The 24,286-nt window shown below is 47.1% G+C and overlaps 1 protein-coding gene across 3 annotated transcripts in view; it reads left to right on the plus strand.

Annotated features, from left to right (window-relative positions):
* POU2F3 (POU class 2 homeobox 3) overlaps positions 1-24,286 on the plus strand; it is a 117,810-nt gene that overhangs the window by 12,101 nt on the left and 81,423 nt on the right. The gene's annotated exons all lie outside the window — the stretch shown is intronic.

Below are 24,286 nucleotides of genomic sequence, written 5' to 3' on the forward strand. Positions count from 1 at the left end.
TACGTTATAAAACCACCAAATAACTTTAATAGCATCCCAATAAGACCTCAATTAGTCTTTCCTCTGGATCATTAAACCAAACCCACTGCCATCAAATCAATTCCAACTCTTAGTGACCCTGTAGGACAGGGTAGAACTGCCCCATAGGGTTTCTAAGGCGTAAATCTTTATAGGAGCAGACTGCCACATCGTTCTCCCTTCACAGAGGCTGGTGGGTTTGAACCCCAAACCTTTGAGTTAACAGCTAAGTGCTTTTAACCACTGTGCCACCAGAGCACCCTTGTGGATCATTAGAGACATAGAAAATAAAAATGGAAGAGAAGCGATGCCCCCCAGAGCTAAAAATCTTTCCCCAAGTCTTCAGGAAGGGTCCAGTTCCCTTCTGGAAGCTAAAAGACTCGGAATCAGGGACAAGATAATTGGGAGTCTGAGGGGCATCTGTGCAATGCGTTTGCCAAAAACTTTTCTGCTTCACAATTTAATATCGAAACAGCATCTATTTGCTCAGGTAGCAATACATTTAGAGCTGCAGTCTTTGTATTTTGCTTTGTGAATAGGAACAGCAGTACTGAGGAGGGTATAGGCCAGTTGTACTCATTCTTTCAATTGATTTATCAGCTATGTTTCTCTAGGGGTATGTTGGGGTGGTACCTGCTCTCCTCCATTGAGAAGAAAATTTCTGTCAATCTCAAGAATCTCAGGAAGGCTTTAAAATGAATTCAGCTGGAGAGTGATGGGCAGTATCCTTGCACTTAATCTTCCCTGGAGAAAACCAGAGCCCAGGATCATGATCCATGAGAATCTGAAGTTGCCCTTTTCTGGAAGCAGGCTAGCTTCTACCAACTCTGTTCACCTGGGCCCTGTGGCCCCAGGTATGTGGGGACACAGCCAAAAGCTGGGGCTGGGGCTCTGTTATAAGTTCCAGTGACCAATTCAGGGTGGCAGTGCTGGGAGTGAGAGGGAGCCACATAGAATGCTGAAAGGTGGGCCGGGAGAGGGAGGGAGTTCAGATCCTTGATGGGAGTTAGGGAGTTAATGTGTTAGAGACAATCTGAGCAAATTCTCACCTCTTGTCTTTTGGGACTATGGAGCCCTGGTGGCGTAGTAGTTAAGATCTTGGCTGCTACCAAAATGTCAGCAGTTCGAATCTACCAGCCACTCCTTGGAAACCCTGCGGGGCAGTTCTGCTCTGTCCTATAGGGTTGCTATGAGTTGGAATCGACAAGATGGCAATGGGTTTGGTTTGTTTTTTATCTGGGACTGCGGGAGTGAGTTGAGGGGAGAGAAACCAGATATAGGGTAGGACTTTGAGAATCTTTTATCCCAGGACTGCTCGCCAATTCAATGTGTGACCGTAGAAAAGCCACTTTGTCTCCCTAGGACTGCAATTTCCTTATAAAATGAAGGGCAAAAACCCATGATATCTGAAGAGTGAGGACTGAAAATCAAAGTGATCTGGTAATGATCTCAGCTTTGTGCTTAAGGCTGTATGTACGGCCTGATAGCTTAGCCTGGCTAGCCTCCTGTCTTCTCTAATGCCGATCCTGTAAAGTGAGTTTGAGAATTCCCTGAGATGATATTTAAAGCCTTTAGCACAGTGCTTGGCACATGGCAGCCGTGACTGTCATTTCCTCTAAAGGTGTCATTACCAGTTGCTGTCAAGTCAGCTCTGACTCACGGCGACCCCATGAATTTCAGAGTAAAACTGTGCTCTATGGGGTTTTCAATGACTGAGTTTTCAGAAGTAGAGTGCCAGGTCTTTCTTCCGAGGCACCTCCAGCTGGACTCGAACCTTCAACCTTTTGATCAGCAGCAGAGCGCATTAACTGTTTTTGCCATTCAGGGGGCTCCAACTGCATTGTAAGGGATTCTGTGATTCTGTAATGTACAGAGTGAGCATCTCTGCTGGACACTTTGGGTCCACAGGCAGCTGGGGTGTCCTGCCCCTTAGGCCCAGTAAGGTTAGTTTTGCTCCTTTTCTCCATTCAGGAAAGGATTCCTCCTAGACTCCAAGGAGTCGGTAAGGATTGTGCTGTCTGAAACTTCTCCACCCCTAGATCTTTCACTTCAGGGCTCTCTTGTAGCATCAATACTAGATAATGTATGCTTTTAAGGGCAAGAAAAAAGAGGTAGATAATTAAAGTAACCAAACTTATAAATTACTGTATGCTTTTAAGGGCAGGAAAAAAAGAGGTAGCTAATTAAAGTAACCAAACTTCCTGGAAAGTTGCTCTGACTCATTTTTTACAGAGGAAAGCTTATTATGAATCACAGTAGTTACCAACGTGGTTTAATGGCTTCCTTTGGATTTCTAAAAGACAGATTCACCTTCCCAGCATTGCGTGAATTAAGGGGTGGTTTGTCTCTGAGTTTTAAAGGAACTATAAACAAAGGCAACCTAGAAAGCCCCAGCTCCCTGAGAGCACAGTCTGGGTTGTGTAAAATCCCCAAGAGGCAAAATGGGTAGGAGCTGGGAAAAGGAAGTGAATTCCCCATCCACACTGGCCGGGAACAGGAAGGAGAGCCTTCTCCCACCCACACGAAAAACTCCTGGTCAGAAGAGACCTGGTAGTGCAGCTCAGCCTTCCTTTATTTTATTTTACTGCCTGTGAGGAAGCGGAGACAGAGATGGAATGTAAACCGCCCAAGCCCCAGAGTGCCTTCATGACAGCACTTGCAGCCAGGCACAGGCTCCCATTGCCCATCCAGGGCTCTGTCCGCAGCCCCCCAGAGCACCGGAGCCAAACTGTTTCTAGATTTCTGAGCTATCAACTTTTCTGTCCATCTTTTCACTTCCTCATCAGTTGTCACTTCTCCTTCATTCTTGAGGTTGACAACAGTTTTTTCTGTCCTCAATTCAGTGGTTGACAAGAATATATCCTTACGTATTTCAAAAGCTTCCAGTTCCATAACTGACAACCCCTAAGTGCTGATGTGGAATCCTGAGTGGTTCTCTTAGTCATCTAGTGCTGCTGTAACAGAAATACCACAAGTGGATGCCTTCAACAAACAAGTTCATTCTCTCACAGTCTAGCAGGCTAGAAGTCCAAGTTCAGGGCATCAGCTCCAGGGGAAGGCTTTCTCTGTTAGCTCTGAGGGAAGGTCCTTGTCATCAATCTTCCCTGGTAGAGGAGCTTCTCAGCACAGGGACCCCAGATCCAAAGAACGCGCTATTCTCCTGGCTCTTGTTCTTGATGGTATGAGGTCCCCCTATCTCTCTGCTTGCTTCTCTCTTTTATATCTCAAAGAAGGCTTACTGAAGACACAACCTAATCTTATAGATTGAGTCCTGCCTCAGTAACGTATCTGTCACTAATTCCACCTCATTAACATCATAGAGGTAGGATTTACAACACTTAGGAAAATCACATCAGTTGACAAAATGGTGGACAATCATATAATACTAGGAATCATGGACTAGCCAAGTTGACACACGTATTTTTGGGGGACACAATTCGACCCATAACATTATAGTGGTGCAAACAGTTAATGTGCTCGGCTGCTAAGGTTGAAGGTTTGAGTTCACCCAGAGGTGCTTCAGTAGAAAGAAAGGCCTGGTAATCTACTTCCAAAAAATCAGCCATTGAAAGGTCTATGGAGCATAGTCCTACTCTGACATACATGGAGTTACCGTGAGTCAGAACTGACTCCATGATAGCTAGATTTTTTTAAGTGCTGATGCAGCCAACCCTGTGACTTTTGACCAGACTGGTCTCAGTATAGCCTCAAACATAGGGGAAGAAGAAATAGTGGCTCTGGAGAAAGGAAGGAAAGGTCACTAACATTTACAGAATATCCATCTCATGCCATGTACATGTAAACACCTTTACATACATCACCCCACTTACTTCCTACAATAACCCTATGAGATTATCCAAACCCATTGCCATCGAGGCAATTCCAACTCACAGCGACCCCATAGAACAGGGCAGAACTGCCCAGTAGGGTTTCTAAGGAGTGTCTGGTGGGTTTGAACTGCTGATCTTTTGATTAGCAGCCACAGCTCTTAGCCACTACAGCACCAGGGCTCCAGCCCTACGAGACAGAGGCAATATTATCCTCATTTTTATTAGTGTGGAAATTGTGGCTCAGCATATGAATCTAACTTGCTGAGAATCACACAGCTTATAACCAGGAATCAAACACAGATCTGTCTGACTCCATTAGGTTCGTCCCCTGGCTCCGCCCTTACCTTGCTGCAGTTGATTAGACAAGTTTTTTCCCCATGTGGACTTTACTTTCCTCCCCATAAAGGAAGGATTTGGACTAGATAATCTCTTAGGGCATAATTTTAAAAAATGCATGCACAGTTCTGACTTTCGAAATTCTCTCCCATCTGTTTCTGACTTTTGCATCAGTATGTTGGTTTCCTCAGGGCTGAGCACTACCTCTCTAGTGGTAGCCATTCTTTTTTTTCTCATTTCCCTTCCAGTATTCTCTTCTCCATCATCTCTACCTGACTTACTCTGTCCAGGCTCCCATTCTCTTCCCTGACCTAGCTGGTAGTCCCTTAACCAGTATCTATGGAGCACTGGTTTGTGTCAGACCCTGGGCTCAGAAAGATGGAGAAACAGTCCCTGTCCTCAAGGAGCTTTCCTTGTAGTCCAGGAAATCACACTTGAGTGGGTGATAGCGACAACTGGCATCTATAAGAACACTCTCAAATGCTTAACCCATTGGCCCTTGTAGCAGTTCTGTGAAGGTAGGTGTTATTATCCCACTTTGCAGATGAGGAAATGAAGGCTGGTGGTAGGAATGTTACTGACTTTTCCCAAGGCCCTATACCTAGCAAATGACAGCATTAGACCTGGGCCTTTCTAGTGACTTTCCACACTAACCTGAAGATGGTGGTGGGAAAATTGGGGGCCTAGAGGGACAGAGGACACAGGAGAGTAACAGCATCAGGGAGGACACCAAGGTTTTAGAGGGTGGTACAGGCAAATGGAGCTAGAGGGAAGCCACCCACTCTGTAGGAGGGCTGGTCTAGTCCAAGAGGCAGAACCCTGTCTGGGGCAGGAACATGTTTGTAGGGGAAGAGCAATAGGTCTGGGTCAACTCGCTCTCTCCTGCAGTTCTGTGGAAGAGGAGAATCCAGCCTTAGGGAGAACTTTCTCCCTCCCTCCTCTCATCCTGAACTAGCCTCTGCCAATGCACCAGGACACTAGCAACTCTGCAAGCTCAGTTGATGGCGGAGTGGAATGAGGTTCTAAACCCAGATGGAAGTGGAGTGGATACCTTGGGATTCTGGCCTTGCTTAGAGATCTGGGAAGGAAGGACTCCAAGAGGAAAGCCCGGGGGAAGAAAGGAGAAGTGAGAGATGAGGGAGAAGACTGAACTTAGTCAGTCATCCCTTCCTGTTGCCCTTCCCCTCCAGCTGCACTATCCTGTCTGTGAGGTGAATGACTGACATCTGCTCCACCCTCCAGAAGGACCACCAAGGCAAATGAGCTGTTTGGGGACCCTTTGTAGACGGTCTCGTCATCTAGCCCCGGGGACCTTCAACATGGCTTTAAGAAAAAATGGACATGATTTTATAGGGGAGAACAACTGAGGCACAGAGAGGTTAGTGATTTTTCTGAGGTACCAGAGAAGGAATGAGTAGCTGATCTAAGACGAGAAACTCCACTTTTAGTCAGTCCATTCCAGGGCCTCACTGTCTCCACCCTACTGAGTCCTCACAAAACAAGCCGGAGGTAAAGAAACTGTCTCTCATCACCGCGGACAGTTGAAGTTCCAGGCAGGAACGGGTAAGAGACTTTCAGAGACGAGGGCTGTTTTCAGTCCAAATATTTATTGAATCGAGCTGCTCTTTAAATGACAGAGCCAAAAAACCAAACCAAAGCCGTTGCCGTCGAGTCAATTCTGACTGATAGCGACCCTATAGGACAGAGTAGAACTGCCCCATAGGGTTTCCAAGGAGCGGCTGGTGGATTTGAACTGCTGACCTTTGGTTAGCCGCCAAGTTAAAGTACTTGGGGGGAAGGTGGTGTAAAGAGCCTCCTGTTGACAATTGCTCCTAAATGAGGTATGTGTGTGCACACATGCACACACATAACATACATTCTCCTTTTTATGATAAATGACAAATGACAGAGTGGGTGTGAAAACACTTTGAAAAGTGAACACTACCATATAAATACAATCAATTATTAGGTTGGTTATTATCGGAAATATTCAGGGGCCAAGACTAAACTCTGTCACTGAGAGATATGGGGCAAGCATACATGTGCCCTCGACTTGAGTTTCCTCATTGTAATCCAGGGAGGAGGGTGATGCAGGAACAAAATGAAGGGGGTGGGCTAGGGGGTCTCTAGGGCCCTAGTCTGGTGACTTTGATCCTGTGCCTCAATCTGTACCCGTTCCTCACGTCTCTGGAAGAGAAGAATGAAGCCATAGCCCCTCTAGATGTTGAAAGGGAACTGCTATGAATCCTGAGGTCATAAAGGCTCTGACGGGACATCTTGTCCTCACTTCTCTCTTCCTTCGGAGACATTTCAAAACCATCCCTGGCAAATAAGAGAATCTATTATTCTTAGAGATTTTTTTTTTTTCTCATCTAGACTCCATCCTTAAGAGAAGCCAACATTTTCCCCTAGCCATCTCTTCTTGTAGAGTACAATCCTCAGTGGAAGTTCTTTCTTATCTCTCACCTAAGACCCTCATGCTACAGCATTCAGCCCGTTGCCTCTTGTTCTGGTTTTCTGAAACCATTGCGGCTCCCATTCCACCTTGTTTCTAGTTTCCGTGACAGGGAGATTGTTGTTTGCTAGTTGCCATCAAGTCATTTCCAACTCATGGTGACCCCATGTGTTACAGAGTGGGAATAGAACTTCTCCATAGGGTTTTCTTGGCTGTAATCTTAATGGGAGGAGCTCTGGTAGTGCAGTGGTTAAGCACTCGGTTGCTAAACAAAAGGTCGGCAGTTCAAACCCACCAGCTGCTATGAGGGAAAAAGATGTGGCAGTCTGCTTCCTGTTTCTGTAAAGATTACAGCCTTGGAAACCCTATGGGACAGTTCTGTTCTCCCCTGTAGGGTCGCTATGAGTCAGAATTGACTCAATGGCAATGGATTTTGGTCATCTTAACAGAAGCAGAACACCAGGCCTATCTTTGCCAGTACCACTGGGTGGGTTTGAACTGCCAACGTTTAGGGTTAGCAACTGAGCGCAAACTGTTTGCGCCACCCAGGAGCCTTTTGACAGGGACGTTAGAAGGTACTAAGTCACCAGGCAGGCCATCAGAACTGTGGCCGGTGTGCTGGGGATCTCAGATGAGTGATCATTTCAGGAATCACCCATCTGCCTCTAGCGCTCAGAGAGCCTTAGATAAATAAAGCAGCCACACAACAGTTCACACCTGTACCTGGACTTATAACTCAAAGACACTTTCTCATTTGTAGATTCTCAACCCAATTCCACAGAGAAGATGGGCAGGCTCATATGCCAGTCTTGCCCAGGGCCATTCCCTCCCCCGCCCCCCAGCAGGTCTCTGTAAGGGAATGGCCCTCTGCAGCGCCAGCTGCCATCTCTGCAGCCCCAAAAGAACATAGGCCTTCTTTTTCTCCAGCCCAAGAGGAGCAAAAGTGAGGGAATCAGTGGGGGGCACCGGAGCCCTGTCTTTTACCGGCTGAAGCTCCAGTGTTTCATCAGTGGTCAACCTGGGGTAAAGGACCGGTTGTTTTTATTTCCAGTTTGTCCCAGACCAGTATGCGTTCCTACCGTGCAGGAGTGGTACACACCACACAAGTTCAACAAACTAGTCTACACCTGACTCAATAGGAAGAATCCACTGATCCACTTGGATGTGCTATTAAAACTTTTTTGTTCTCAGTGTTTGATCTTGGGCCTTTACAAACAGACCAGCTCTGGTTTACAGACCAGCCCTGGTTTGGGGACCATACTTTGAGGTACACTACCTTAGAGAACTTGCACTGTATCTAGAATTTTCCTTTCCTCTGGCATTCCATGATCAATGGATGCATCTGACCCTGGGTACATTTTCTGATGACACCTTAACATCCTCCTACTCCCACTGTGTGGATTGTGGAGGACAATGATGGGGAAACCTAGCAGGAGAGGTAGTTCCCAGTCCATCCTTAGCTGGCAGGGCTGGACTGATGCTCTCATACCTTACAGACTGGGCACTAGGCACGGTCCAGAGACTCAGCCATTCCCCAGATTGCAGGCCCTCCAAGCTGTAAGCAAATGCTTTTGGTCTCCTGGGTTCACTCTCCTCCTCAAGGAACAATTAGAGGAGAGGACATCTGGTGTGGAAAAGTGCTGAAGAAGTGAAAAAAGTATTAAAGAGAAATGAGGGTAAGTCTTGGGCCTGAGGGGCAGCCAAGATCCCTGCACCAGCGCCCCTAATCATGTACATACAGGCACACACACAAATTCACACTCACAAAAAGCCCACCTCAAGGCCTTCTGATGGGGACCTGCCACCAGTCTGCCTTTCTGGGTGAGGCTGCTCTCTCAAAGGCAGGCTTGGGTCCTTGAGGGGTTATGAAACCACAGGAGGGGCAGGGGAAATGGGAAATCGGAGTTTCCCACTTGCTAGTGGGTCTTCTGAGTTTAACCACATTGCCATGGGAGGGCTTTGCCTGGGATGACCCCTCCCTAGAAAGAGTTGCTATGGGGAAGAGCAGTAATAGACATGGAGGTCCAGCTTCCCTTTTACCGCCACTCCCGACAGCTTTAGGTTTGGTGTGAGAAGATTCAAAGCTGAGTGTACTAAAAAGGCAAGCTGCATGAGGTTATTCCAACTATGGCTACCATCCTCCTCATTTGAGGGTCTGGCAGTTCAGCCAGGAAATCCCCCCATGGCAGGGCAGGGCAGGGCTTGAGAATAACCACAGCCCTCCAAGGCAGCTGGATTTCATTTCTGGGAGTTCAGAGTCTCTGCCTGGCCCTTCCATGCCTGTTGGTGAGAGCCCCCTGGGGTAACTTCAGGGCCCTGGGAGACTCAGAGGCGGAAAGCCTTCGTGCCAAGCTTTAAGCATGGGAAACAGAGCTGCAGGCATCTCCCGAAAAGTACCAGTGCTATTGACTCAAAAAATAATAGGTGCTAATTTGCCTGGCATTTTACATACAGGTTCCATGCAGTGCTTTTAATCTCCTACCACTGGTACTAGCAGAGCCCCTAGGCCTCCTCTTTCCTGTGGCCACCTCTGGGGTCTCCCTCTGACCCCCAGACTCTGAACTTCCCCATTACCACCTAACCTGTCTCTGGGTTAGCCCAGCCTGGAAAGACCGATGGTTGGCCTCGCCAGGGTCTGCCTGTCCAGGTTTGCAAGGGGGTGCAGGTAGGTGGCTTGGCTGGCCTCAGCCCCACTGGGCAGCTAGGGGTGCCCCACCTGCCAGGTCCCCTCCATGCCCTTCCCCCTTACCCCAGCGGCTCAGGTTGGGGAAGAGGAGCGAAAAATCTCAGCCAGAGAGCCCAGAGAAGTGCAGAAAGGAGAGGAAACCGGGCGGTTGCTATGACGATGGGGTCTCACATCCAATTTGCATAGGGGGATGATTTCCATACTGCTGGTGAATTTCCATATCCCTGCCTCAAAGCCTGTTGGGGTGGGGAAGGGAGGAGAGGGAAGAGGTCATTTGAAATTCAAATAAGGATGATTAAGGTTTTCTTGAGGAGGGAAGCATGGACAAAAGGGGTTAAGCCCGCTGGCAAATGTCAGCTCAAAGTCATCAAAGGGAGGAGAGCCCTGGCTGGCTCCTCTCCCCTCCCCTCCCCTGCCCTGCCCTAGCTGCTGGCTCTCTTACCCCATCTCCACACACCTTGGACTGGGCTGGGTGGTAGTGACCTCTGCCTCATAGGAAAGCCAGCTGGGTCCCCTCCTGCCCCTGGGCTCAGTTTACCCCATGTCCTGAGGATGTCTCATCTTGGGGGTAAAGACTATCAGGTCAGTTCTGGTTCCCGGCAGGCCCATCTCCTCTGGTGCCTGTGGGGGAGTCATCTCAGATTGTCTATTGGAGAAACCATCTCTGCCTTTTCTTGTTCAGGTGGGGTGGTGGGACAGGTGGATTCTGGACTCATCCCAGCACCAACCTGCCATCTTAGACAAGTCACTGTCTCTCTGGGCCTGAGCTTGTGCATTGGACAAAGGGTCTGAACTTGAGGGTCTCTGAGATAACTTCCAGCTCTAAGATGCTGTGATCTGTGAACATCCTCTACTATTTTTCATACACCAGATGTTATTTGTGAGACACTTTGAATGATGTGAATTGTGGTACGTCAGCTCTTCTGATGTGTTTGCAAGGACACCCATGCCCTCTAGCTTACTATGGTACAATTGTTAAGAGCATAAACATTGGAGCCAGGGTCTATATTTGAATCTCAGTACCCCTACTTGCTAATTATATGACCTTGGGCTAGTTACTTAAAGGCTCTCTGCTTAGTTTCCTCATCTGTAAAATGGGGGTAATAATAGTACCTAATGAGGATGAAATAAGTCAACATTAGTAAAACACTTAGAATAGTGCCTGCCATATAGTAATAATAAAAATCAAACCTGTTGCCGTTGAGTTGATTCTGACTCATAGTACCCTATAGGACAGAGTAGAACTGCCCCATAGTTTCCAAGGAGCATCTGTGGATTTGAACTGCCAGCCTTTTGGTTAGCAGACGTAGCTCTTAACCACTACGCCACCAGGGTTTCCATAGTAATAATAGTTGCTATTATTATTATCAGAAGGTTAGTGTCCACACCGTGGATACAGAGACCCAACTCCCAGTCCATTCCCCAAGCAGACTTTGCCTGTGAATTCACTCCTGGCTAACACACTGTCAAGACCCACGCCTGCACTCAGGATTGGGAAGGGTGCTTCAGAGAGGGGCCCCACAAGCAGCTATCCCAACTAAGTGGTCACCCCATGGAGGTGCAGCCCAATGGATGTCATATCAGCCCACAGTAAGCTCCTCTTGTTGACCCTAACTCAACACGACAGGAAGGAGGGAAGGGGTTGGAGGGAAGAGCCAGCAATAAGGGAGAGGACCAATTCAATTAGACCGTTGTCAGCTGCCATTGTGCCTGTTTGCTAGGCCTGTCTTCCGAGGCACTTCAGTGTAGGTTCAAACCGCCAACCTTTCGGCTAGCAGTTGAGTGCTTAAACATTTGTGCCACCCAAGGATCCCTAGATGCTATTTATAGTTCCAGAGTGCTTTTTTTTTTTTCCCCCATGAGCCTCTGCGGCAACTCCATCTGAGATTTCTTTTGGGAGATAGCATGGTGTACTGTGGACAGCCTTTGCTAGCAGACGATATGGGTTTGAATTTCTACTTAGTGATTTACTATTCAGTAACCTTGGGCAAGGAGCCCTGGTGGTGCAGTGGCTAAGAGCTTGGCTGCTAACCAAAAGGTCAACAGTTTGAATCCACCAGCCGCTTCTTGGAAACTCTATGGGGGCAGTTCTACTCTGTCCTTTAGGGTCTCAATGAGTCGGCATCTACTCAACGCAACGAACTCAGTTCACTTCAACCTTGGGTGAGCTGGTTATCCTCTCTGAGGCTCATCTTTCCTCACCTGTAAAGTGGGGATAATAAGGGCACCTACTCACAGGGTGGTTGTGAGGATTAAATGCAGTCATGCGCATAAAACATTTACTACAGAACTTGGTGTGTGGTAAGTGCTCAGTAAATGTCATCTACTAATTAGTCCTTATTACTTGAAAAAAGCGTTCTGCTGCCAAAGTGTTTGAAGGTTCTCTGATTTAGTCTTACTTCCCTATTTTATGGGCAAGGAGACTGGGGTCAGAGAAGAGCAACGAGTTTCCTAAGGTCACAGCAAGAGTTGGAGACTGATGCTTTCTCTAAGGAGCCCTTTCGCCCACCCCAGAAGCATGGCCTCCATTCTTTGTGTTTGTCCTGTTGTTTGTTCTCTTAGATGTGGTCCAGCACCAGGTGACCCACTGTTCCCACCTCCGTGGGTCTCCATGTCCTCTGACTCTTACTTCAAGGGGGTCTCTGTGGCCCTGGTCTGGGGTCCCATGGCTGTTGGTCCTCTCCAGGGTGCAGTGGGAAATGGGCTCCCCAACAAGAGCTTCTGTTCCATTCTTTCCAGGCCCCAGGGCCTCTGAACCCACCTACTCCCAGCCCTGGGGACACGGACCCCAGAGAGGAGAGGAAGATGTGACCCTGGCCCCATTCCACCATGTGATGGAAAGGACATGGGGACTAGACTCAAGATAGCTGTGCAACATCTCAACCTCTCTGAGCCTCAGTTTTCTCACTGGTAAAACAGAAGTCCTGTAATCCCGGCCCTGCATGCCTCTCAGGCCAGGGAGAGGATCAAATAAGAAACTGTTTATCAAAGGGCACTGCAAGCTAAAGCCGCAAATCAGTGCCCTGAACTGTAAAATGTGCGTGGCGGCAGCAGGAATGCAGGCCTTGGAGTCAGAACATGAAGATCTGAGCTCCTTCCCACCAAGTTACCCAATCTCTCCCAGCCTCAGGTTCCTTATCTGTAAAACAAATTGTGAGGATTGAATGAAATGAGGGTATATCTGTGGCAGCTTTCAGAAGTGTGAGTTGTTCTACAAATGTGAGACGGCATCTCCCGCCTAAGCTTTCCAACTACACACGTGCCCCTCTGAGCTGCACAAAGGGTACCTTTGTGTCCACCTAAGAATGAAAGCCCAGCCATGCCCTTCGCTGATAACAACTCCGCTTCCTTCCCTTTCCTCCCCATCCCTTCTCACCCCACCTCACTCAACCCTGGGAAGAGACTAGCTTAGCCACTTAGTCTCTTACTATCCTTGAACCTCTTTTCTTCTCATGGTGGAGTGGGGTAGGGGGTGGGAGGGTGGGTGCTGGCTGGTCTGGAATTAGCCTTTGAAGAAGCCTGTGGCCTGTGGTGGAAAGATCCTGGCACTGGAGCTCTGGGATTTTGCTCCTGCTTGCCACTCATGGTGGGTTTGCCACTCATTGGCTCCCTTTGGCTCATCGCTTGTCGTCTCTGGGGCTTGGCTTCCTCACCTGTAGAAGGCAAGTGCAGGACCAAGAGCTTCTGTGGTCCTTTCTAGCACTAAAATGCTCTGACAGGAAAAATAGCAGCTGTGCTGCTTCTTGGAGCTGTGTTTATTGTGTGTGACCAGGACCCTGTGTTTATTTAAAGAGCTCTTCCTTTGAGGAGGACATTGGCGGTTCAGGGGTAGAATTCGCACCTTGCATGTGGGAGACCTGGTTCAATTCCCAGCCAATGCACGTCATGCGCAGCCATCACCTGTCTGTCAGTGGAGGCTTACGGGTTGTTAGGATGCTGAACAGGTTTCAGCGGAGCTTCCAGACTAAGATGGACTAGGAAGAACAAAACCCAAAACCAAACCCAGTGCCGTTGAGTCAGTTCCAACTCATAGCGACCCTATAGAACAGAGTAGAACTGCCCCATACAGTTTCCAAGGAGCTCCTGGCAGATTTGAACTGCCGACCCTTTGGTTAGCAGCCGTAGCACTTAACCACTACTCCACCAGGGTTTCCTGACTAGGAAGAAAGACCAGTGAAAACCCTATGGATCACACCAGTCTGATCTACAACCAATCATGGGGATGGTGCAGGACTGGTCATCATTTCGTTCCATTGTACATGGGTCGCCGTTCGTAGGGAGTGAACATGACAGCAGCTAACCACGGCTTCTTTTGAAGTTAGGCTTTTAATGTTTTCCAGAGTCAGGGGACTAGGAGTTGAGGAAACTGGCTCTTCTGGGCCCATTCCTTGCTCAGAGCAACAGTAACCTGGGTCCCTGGGCACTTTCTGGAACCGGGCACTGTCTGCCTAGTATGCCTCTTCAGCTTCAGCCTGCCCACCTGCCCACTCTTGGTCCCTGAGTTGAGGATCGGCAGGCAGACCTGCAACCTCACTGTGGCCTGCAAGAGATGAAGGGACAGCACCCAGGAGCCCAGGGAGCCTCATCTGGAGCTCAGACTGAGAAGACGTGGATTTTATGACCTAGTGAACTAGGAGACATTGGTGGGAGCTTTATGAAAAATTGCAGAGGGAAGCTAGGAGGATGCTGGGCTTCACTTGAGCAAAGGGGTACAGCAGAGCTCCTTCTGTTCCTTGTGACCTGGCCCCAGGCCCCCAATATATGTGGGGAAGAACTGGAGAGCAAGGCCTCAGGGTTGAATCTCGTAACTGCGCATGTGGGGAAAGTTAGGATGCTTACACGGGCCATGTCACAAGGAAAGCCTGTTTTTACTTTGCCTTCTCTCCCTTGGAGGTCCTGGTGGCACAGTGGTTAAGAGCTTGGTTGCTAACCTAAAGGTCGGCAGTTCGAGCCCACCAACCACTCCTTGGAAACTCTATGGGGCAGTTCTACTCTGTCCTATAGGGTTGCTATAAGTTGGAATCAACTCGACCACAATGGGTTTTTTGGTTTGGTTCCCTCCCTTGGGGTATAAAGGTAGAAACTTTAAGTTGTAAAATCCCCAAATCCACAGACTGTCGAAGTAGAAGGATCCTGAGAGAGCATCCAGTGCTGGGGTAGAAGTGGGTTCTTTCAGGAGAGCTAATTCTAAGCGGTGGTGGTGGTCTCTGAGCACTGAGTTTAGGAAAAAGAAAAGGGGGCCACGATCTTTTAGTGGTGTCTGCCCTGGGCATGGCTTGCCTGCACCTTGCGTCTTCTCATTCACCATCCAGACCCCCAGAGCAGGAAAGTGACTTGACCACAGACAGTCAGTGAAGAACTGAAACTCTGCTCTCCCGCCTCCTACGCCAGTGTCCTTTCCACAGTCCCCCAGTGCTCCTCCTCTGTCCTGCTCTTCAGGTGACTTCAAGGGTTGTCTTCAGGTTCCCCCAGAGCATTTCCTTTCTCCTAAGCAGTTTTTTTTAAGCAGGAGTCCCTGGGTGGCACAAATGATTAAGCACTTGACTACTAACCGAAAGGTTGCTTGGTTTAAACCCACCCCGAGGTGTCTCAGACGAAAGACCTGGCCATCTGCTTCCAAAGGTCACAGCCTTGAAAACCCTATGGGACACAGTTCTGCTCTGTAAGGTGGAGAGTTGTCACGAGTCAGAATCTACTCGATGGCAGCTGGCCTGGTTTTGGTTGAAGAAGGAGATGGCAGGAGTGAGCACGAAAGCTTTTTTTTCTTTTCATACTTAAGTGGAATTGAGGCTACAGAGATGAAGCTACCGGCCCAAAGTCTAGAGTACAGTAGCCTTTGAAGTAACCCTAGGGCTCAGTTCGCTCTGTGTTCTCTGTCCAGAACTATCACCATTAGGCCACCCTGCCCAGTTCCCTGTAGAAATGTCAACTGATAAAAAGAAAAGGGTAGGCATCGTGTCTGTTGGGGTGTAAATGTCTGCGCTGAGAAGTCTCTTCCTTTGCTTTAGTGACTGACTGCCCAGGAGTGTTTCCGAGGTCCTTGTTGTCTTGTACTGTCGAGCCAATTCCTACGCATGGCAAACCCAACCCCAGTGTTACAGAGCATAACTGCGCCATGTGGTTTTCTTGGCTGTCATCTTTACAGAAACAGGTTGCCTGGCCTTTTCTTCCATGATGCTGTTCGGTGAGTTCAAACCACCAATTACTAGGTTACCAGCTGAGCGTAAACTGTTTGTACCATCTAGGGATCTTTGCGAAGTCCTAGTGACCTTAATAATTGCTGTCCCAGAAAGTGCCAGCCAGTTGCCAAGCAGTCATGAAGTTTCCCTGGAAGCCTTACTGGCTTATACTGGGGAGCTGAGCTGTGAGAAGAGAAGCAGTCCAGACATGGCAGAGGCTCAGCCTTATTGCTGAATTCTCTCTGCATTGTTTACCAGACAGAAGTGAAAAATCCTGCTTGAACAGTTCTGGGTTCTCCGGCTTCCACCTCCCTCACCCAGACAATTGCTCCCCAGGCAAACTCACATCCCAGTGGCTGCCAAAGCTATGCAAATCAGCTGGGCCAGCGAGGCCGCTGGGCAGAGGTGGGAAATCAGGAGTGCCTCCCAGAGGGCTACATCCCACTGCTGGGAGTGGTGGAGCCTGGCCAGGCAGTGCAGGTCATGGCTGACCCTTGTGCTCGCCAGATGCCTAGGGGAGGAGAGGCAGAGGTGGAAGCTACTCCACAGCACAGTGCTGATGGATCCTTGGCTTTCTCATCAGGGTTCTATTCAGTGTTACAGCCATCCTGGCCTAAGCAGATTCTACCCAGAGTCCTGAGGCTCCTTGGGAATTAAATGTGCCTCGCATCTTCCTCTGATCACTTACTCTCTGTTTCGGTGGACTGGATTATTGTCTTCATGTTTAACCCAAACCTCTTCAACTGCACCCCAGCCCCTGACTTCGTTGGGAGCTCTTTGGTGGAGATGAACAGTCTTGGGTGTGGGACCAGGGAGACACTGGAGTTAGACTTTGGGAGAAGCTGCGTTGTAGCTTGGGTGGAGCCCTCAGATAGTCTCCTTCCTAGTTTAAGAGACCATAACGTTGGAATCATGTCATGCCAGGCTAGGGAGAACACCACATTGAGACTGGAGACATGGGTTCTTTGTCTCCCCCGACAATCATTCCCAACACACACCCGTACTTTAGAAGCTCTGTCACTTCATACAAATCACTTAGACTTTAGATGCTCAGTTTTCTCACCTGTAAAATGGGGTGGATAATAATACTTCATCTTCCCAAAGGCAGGGAACTTGCCTGGATCATCTTCTGAGGTCGCTCCCAGCTCCACAAGCCAGGGCTCGGAGGTGTTTGCTCTCCTCCTGCTTTCTTGCCACGGACACCTCATGGCCCGCAGACTATGAGAACCAAAGCGGCCTGGAGAGACCCCAGCTGGTGCCCCTACAGCTGGGCACAGACCTCACCCACTTGCCTCCAAGACCTCCAGATAGAGGATTCTAAAGCTTCTTTTGCTGAACCCTCTGCCCCATCCCTCCCTTCTGTGTACTTATCTTTCATCTGTGTGCAGAGGAAACAGACCTCCAAAAAACCAAACCGTTAGCCTTGAGTTGATTCCAACTCATAGTGACCCTATAGGACAGAGTAGAACTGCCCCATAGGGTTTCCAAGAAGCAGCTGGTAGGTTTGAACTGTTGACCTTTTGGTTAGCAGCCAAGCTCTTTAACCACTGAACCACCAGGGTCAGAAGAAACAGGGCAGAAGGAAATGGTGAGGAGCTCTTCAGGCCTCCCTGTGCCTCTCTCTGCAGATACTGCAGAGAGTATCCAGCTTCTGAGAGGGGAAAACAAAGGCCCTCATTCATTTCAGTCAACTGCATTGAATCCTAAGACTTCGGAGATGGGAGAAATTTTGGAGGTCACCTAAGATCTCCCTTCGATGCCACCAAATCGCCCCTCAATTCAAAAATTGACTTCTGTACCATCCCTGAAATAAGCAGCCTCTGCTTGAATACTCCTAGTGATGGCAAGCTCCCTCACTGTGAAACTTGCTTCGGATGGTTTCATTCTTCTCAGAGCCTATCCTTATGCTGAACTACAGCCTGCTCTCCAGCAACTTCCACCATTTGGCCCTTGTTCTTTTCGTAGGAGCTGCAAGCTAAACTGGCTTCCCAGCCAGGTTAACATTTGGGGAGGAAGGAAAAATCCAGCGACATTTATTTAAACACTTACTATGTACCAGGCACAGTGCCAGGGGCTTTCAGATGTTTCCTCATATAATTATGTTTCTAAACTTTTATTTTGAAAAATATCAAACATACAGACAAGTAAAGAAAGCGGTTTGACGAACAGCCATATACACCCATTACCCGGATTTAATCGCTGATAACATTTGGCCATAATTGTCTCGTTCTTTTTTTCTTAAGTGTTTTGTTTTATTTTTTAACTTTGAATTGTGGATATTTTCAAACATACACAAAAGTAGAGACTAATACAATGAACTCCATGTACTCGTCACCCATTTCCATCCAATTTCTGCCATTCTTGTTGCTGAAAGATTTTTGTGTAAATTGTAGACATTATAACATTTCAGCCATAAAGACGGGAGTATGCATCTCTAAAACATAAGGACATTTGTTGTTGGTGTTGCTAGTTGCTGTCACTCTCTGATTCATGGTGACCTCATGTATAACAGAGTGAAACGTTACCTGGTCCTTTGCCATCTTTAAGATGAATTGGTGTGTTTGAGCCCATTGTTGGGGCTGTATTGCCAATCCATCTCACTGAGGGCCTCCTTCAATTTTGCTGACCCTCTGCTTTACCAACCATGATGTCATTTTGTAGCAATTAGTCTTTCCTGATGATATATTCAAAGTAAACATAAAGGGCAAGCATAAGAACATTTTCCTTTGTTGTTGTTGTTGTTAGGTGCCGTCGAGTCAATTCCGACTCATAGCGACCCTATGCACAACAGAACGAACCACTGCCTTGTCTTGCGCCATCCTTACAATCATTGTTATGCTTGAGCCCATTGTTGCAGCCACTGTGTCAATCCACCTCGTTGAGGGTCTTCCTCTTTTCCGCTGACCCTGTACTCTGCCAAGCATGATGTCCTTCTCCAGGGACTGATCCCTCCTGACAACATGTACAAAGTATGTAAGACGCAGTCTCACCATCCTTGCCTCTAAAGAGCATTCTGGCTGCACTTCTTCCAAGACAGATTTGTTCGTTCTTTTGGCAGTCCATGGTATATGCAATATTCTTCACCAACACCACAATTCAAAGGCATCAACTCTACTTCAGTTTTCCTTATTCACTGTCCAGCTTTCACATGCATATAATGCAATTGAAAATACCATGGCTTGGGTCAGTCAGGCGCACCTTAGTCTTCAGAGTGACATCTTTGCTCTTCAACACTTTAAAGAGGTCCTTTGCAGCAGATTTGCCCAATGCAATGCGTCTTTTGATTTCTTGACTGCTGCTTCCGTGGCTGTTGATTGTGGATCCAAGTAAAATGAAATCCTTGACAACTTCAATCTTTTCTCCATTTATCATGATGTTGCTCATTGGTCCAGTTGTGAGGATTTTTGTTTTCTTTATGTTGAGGTGTAATCCCTACTGTGGTCTTTGATCTTCATTAGTAAGTGCCTCAAGTCCTCTTTGCTTTCAGCAAGCAAGGTTGTGTCATCTGCATAATGCAGGTTGTTAATGAGTCTTCCTCCAATCCTGATGCCCCGTTCTTCTTCATATAGTCCAGCTTCTCGTATTATTTGTTCAGCATACAGATTAAATAGGTATGGTGAAAGAATACAACCCTGCTGCACACCTTTCCTGACTTTAAACCAATCAGTATCCCCTTGTTCTGTCTGAACAACTGCCTCTTGATCTATGTAAAGGTTCCTCATGAGCACAATTAAGTGTTCTGGAATTCCCATTCTTTGCAGTGTTATCCATAGTTTGTTATGATCCACACAGTCAAATGCCTTTGCATAATCAATAAAACACAGGTAAACATCCTTCTGGTATTCTCTGCTTTCAGCCAGGATCCATCTGACATCAGCAATGATATCCCTGGTTCCACGTCCTCTTCTGAAACCAGCCTGAATTTCCTACTTAACCACAATACCGTTAAGATTAATCCTTCATTTAATTGTATGGTAACGTTATAAGGCAGGTGTGATCTAAAGGCACGTGTTCTCTTCTCTAGGCTAAATATCCTTTCCTCATCTGGTATGATATCTGGGCCCCTTGCTGCCTTGGTTCCAGTGTTCAGTCTTCCAGTTCATCAGGGACCCTTTTTAAAAATGGCACCTCGAACTAGGCATGACTCCCCCAGTGAGTGCAAGGGACTTCAGCCTTCGGTGATCTACCTGTCCACTAATGCATAAGACAGCATTCACTTAGTAAGCAGCTACACCACACATTGGGCAGCATCCTTTGGGCCAGTATTGAGCTTTGGTCAACTAAAACTCCCTCCCTTTTTGTTCCTGTCCCTAGGTGGTATAAATGGTTGACATGCACGGCTGCTAACCCAGGGTTAGAGGTTTGAGTCAACCCAGAGATGCCTCAGAAGAAAGGCCTGGTAATCCAGCTCTGAAAACTCAGCCACTGAAAACCCCATGGGGAGCCCAGTTCTGTTCTGACACATGTGGGTCTACCATAAGTCACAATCAGCTTGGTGGCAACCTGTAGCTGGCTGGCTTGTTTGTTTTCATGTGAGATATACCAGCCACCCCCCGCCCCCACCACCATGTTTTGTTTATACCTTTGGCTTTTTAACCTTAACGTGAATGCTGGGCTTTATGTTTATTTCTTTTACATTTTTTTTTTTTTTGCTGGTTTAGGCCTCTGATTAGAGCCTACAAGATATTGTCTAACCCTGATTTAGTCATCCAGTTTTCTGTATTAATCTCCCACTCTGTTCTGAATTGTCTCCAGATTTGATTAGTATCTAGCCTGTTCACTGAGCTGTTGAAACCCAGTTTTCTCTGTTAAGCACTGGATGCAGTGAGTGTAGTGGGGAAATTGTGTGAGTCGAGGAGTTGAGAGATCGGGCTCCTGTCCCAGGTTAGGCTCTCTGAGGCTGTGTGACCTCAGCAAGGTGCTTTCCCTGAGCTTGGGCTCCAGTGTGCTTCCAACCCTAAAAATAATGCCCCAGGCTGTATGTGTGTCTGTCCTGCTCTGTTTTTCTGCAAGTGGCCACCATCTTCCAAAGAAGTAACCAGAGATTGGCAATAGAGTTGGTTCACATATTTGCAGATGGTGGTGTCTGTGGCTTCTTTGATCTGAACAGAAGGTTAGTTTTTGTAGCAGTTTTTCAGTAATTTGGATCAGTTGAACACATTTATTCAGCAGCTACTATGTGCCAGACACTGTTTCAGGCATTTCAAGTACAAAGACAAATAATATATAAGGTTGGCCTCAAAGAGCTGACAAGCTAATGAGGGAAATAGACACAGAAATCACTGACTCTAAAAAATGTGATGTGTGCTATAAAAGATATAAATAATAGATGAGGAAACATATACACACATATACAGTGTGCGCACACATATACTACACATGTATGCACACACATACACACACTCCCATACACCCACAGCTTGGCTTGGATAAGCTTCATGGGGAATCCCTAGCTGGTATAAATGGTTAAAGCACTCGGCTGCTAAGCAGAAGATTGGAGGGTCAAGTCCAGCCAGAGGCACTTCAGAAGAAAGGCCTGGCAATCTACTTCAAAGAAATCAGCCATTGAAAGCCCTATGGAGCACAGCTCTACTCTGACACACGTGGGATTTCCATGAGTTGGGATCTACTCGAGGGTAACTGGTTAAGCTTCATGGGGGATGTGATATTTGAAATGGGTCTTGAAGGATGAGTATTTTTTAGACAGAGAAGGGTAAAAGAAGAGCATTCCAGTGAGAGGGAATAGCATATGCAAAGTCCATCAGATAGGGCTAGGCTCAACCTATTTGGGGAATAGATCAAGATTCTGAGCTCAGCTCCTCAATTGTCTAGTGCTTCCCAATTTACAAAGCTGATAATTAGCTTTTCTTACTTGAGCCTCATCATGTTCCTGGGAAGTAGATGGAGCAGAAATTATGGCCTCATTTTGCCACTGAGAAGCCTGGGGCTCAGGAGGTGCCTGCCTTGACCAAGCTCAAATAGCTTGGAAGTGGTGGAGCCAGGGCTTGAACCGTAGTCTTCTGACCTCACAACAGGTCTCCTTCCAAGCATGCCCTGCTGCTCCTCTACATAGCATCTTCCAAACCAAAAAAACAAACCTGTTGCCATCAACTTAGTTCTGACTAATGGTGACGCCCGTGTGTTAGAGAATAGAACCGCTCCAAAGGCTTTTCTTGGCTGTAATCTTTATGGAAAGAGATTGCCAGGGTTTTCTTCCACAATGCCGCTGGTGGGTTTGAACCACCAACCTTTAGGCAAGTAGTTGAGTGCAAACTATTTGCCCATAGCATCTTAAAGGGGTAGAAAGTGGCATCTGGGGATTATGAACCAGCATTTAACACAATATGTTAGATGCGCTTTTTTTTACCCCTGGAAAAGAGGAACACCTTTCTTACCATTTCAGAGATGAATAAATTGAGTCCTGGGAATACACTCTCCAGTCTCTCAAGAGCATTAGGGCAGCAGAAAAATGCCAGTGAGCCTGATCACAGCCTGGAGTTCCCAGGGACCACCTCCCAGGACTTTCCTGTTGGCTAGGTGGGGAGAGGTGCCAGGTGGAACCAGTCCAGTGGACTATGGGAGAGTAGGAACAAGTGCGATAGTAAAATGAAGGCTGAGGTAGTTCCCCCTCAACCTAGATCTGGAGAGAGACTCAACAATGCCATAAGAAATTAACCTAATGCCTCTATTAGACTTCATCACCGCGTCTCAACCAAGGCCCCCAGATGCTCAGAATGCCTCCTCATTGGCTGGGGGCCTTGACGGAATTCATGTTTCCAAAGAATGCTCTTATCTTCTTTGTAGTGGAATTCTAATAAGAATAAGAATAGCTCTGGGGAACTGAACCCTTAGTAAGTGCCAGGCACTGCTCTTTGTGCAGCTCTGTGCTCTCCTGGCCCCAGTACCCCCACTTCAGCCATTCAGTTAGCCCAGGGATTCAGGGACAATTAGACAGAGATACTGGTGAAGATAAGAATGAATTTGATGAGAGAGAAAAGTCTACTTACAACATCACCAGGCTCCAAGAGCAGCAGGTGCATCTTCATGGCAAGAGAGCTCTTGAGAAAGACCATGGAAAATCTGGACAAGGGAAATTTTTAGTTTTGTTGGCTGATGAGTCTTAAAAATAAACTCTGAATTCTGCTTGCCTTTTCATTTTGTGTATCTCACAAACAACATCGTAATGACATGGAAATCAAAAGCAAGGACATTTTTTAATTGTCCACAAACTTGAGGACCCCTTCTAAGTCAAACAGTTTTTTTTTTAATCCCCATGTTTCTCTTACTTTCTAGGTCTTGTTCGTGTGCATATTATTGCCACCTTGAGGAAATACTTTGTCCTCTTGTCTTCCAGGACACCATACTTGCCTGGTTTTCCTCCTTGACTGTCCACACTTCCTGCTTTGCTGGTTCTTCCACGTCATTCCAAACTTGACTCTTTCTTCTTCTTCTTTTGGACTTACTGCTTTTATAATCTTACCAAGTTCTGAGGCTTTAAATACCACTAAAAAAAAAAAAAAAAACTACATGCCGATAAAAGAAAGGCTGGATGTTTACTTCCAAAAATCAGCCAATGAAAACCCTCTGGATCACAATGGTCCAATCCACAACCTATCACGGGGATGGCACTGAACCGGGCAGTGCTTCATTTCGTTGTGCATGGGGTCACCATGACTTGACATCAGCAAACAACATGTATAAACTGATAACTACCCAGTTTGTACTTACTGACCTGACACCTCTCCTAAATCAAACTCATGTTCCTACCTCTACTTGGGTATCTTCTTGGTATCTCAAACTTAACACGTTCAAAATGTAACTTTTGATTTTCTACCACCATCCTGGTCCTCTCTGAGTCACTCGCATCTCAGTGAATGGCTCTACCACTCACTCCACTGAGAAGGTCCAAACCCTAGGAATCATCCTCAATTCCTCCTTTCCCAGTCAATCCATCAGCCAGTCTGTCAGCTATCCCTTCTCACTACCTTCACTACTTACTACTTCCTATTGTCTCCACAACCTCTACTCCAGAGTAGACAGCGATCATCCACTGTCCCTCTCACCTGGGCCATTATTATAACCTCCTAACTGGTTTCCCTTCCTTCCTTCTTACTCCCTACAGCTGATCACTTCAGATTTTGTTTGTTTGTGTTTTTGGTGAAAATACATACAACAAAACAGAACACCCATTCAACATCTTTTACATGTACAGTTCAATGACATTGGCCCCACTCTTTGCATTGTGTCACCATTCTGACTATCTCTAACCATACTGTTTCACCACCATTAACTCTCTATCCCCTAAACTTCTCCTCTGTGTTTTAGAGTTACTGTTGTCAGTTTGATCTCATATGTTATTGTTGTTAGATGCTGTTGAGTTGGCTCCAACTCTTAGTGACCCTGTACACAACGGAATGAAACACTGCCGGGTCCTGCGCCATCCTTGTGATCATTGTTATACTTGAGTCCTTTGTTGCAGCCACTGTTTCAATCCAACTTGTTGAGAATCTTCCTCTTTTTCACTGACCCTCCACTTTACCAAGCATGATGTCATTCCCCAGGGACCGGCCCCTCCTGATAACACGTCCAAAATATGTGAGATAAAGTCTCATCGTTCTCACTTCTAAGGAGCATTCTGGCTGTACTTCTTCCAAGACAGATTTGTTCATTCTTTTGGCAATTCATGATGTATTCAATATTCTTTACCAACATCACAACACAAAATCGTCAATTCTTCTTTGGTCTTCCTTATTCATTTTCCAGCTTTCGCATGTGTGTGAAG

This window comes from Elephas maximus, chromosome 17, assembly GCF_024166365.1.
Source record: "Elephas maximus indicus isolate mEleMax1 chromosome 17, mEleMax1 primary haplotype, whole genome shotgun sequence".
In the NCBI taxonomy this organism is placed as follows: Eukaryota; Metazoa; Chordata; class Mammalia; order Proboscidea; family Elephantidae; genus Elephas; species Elephas maximus.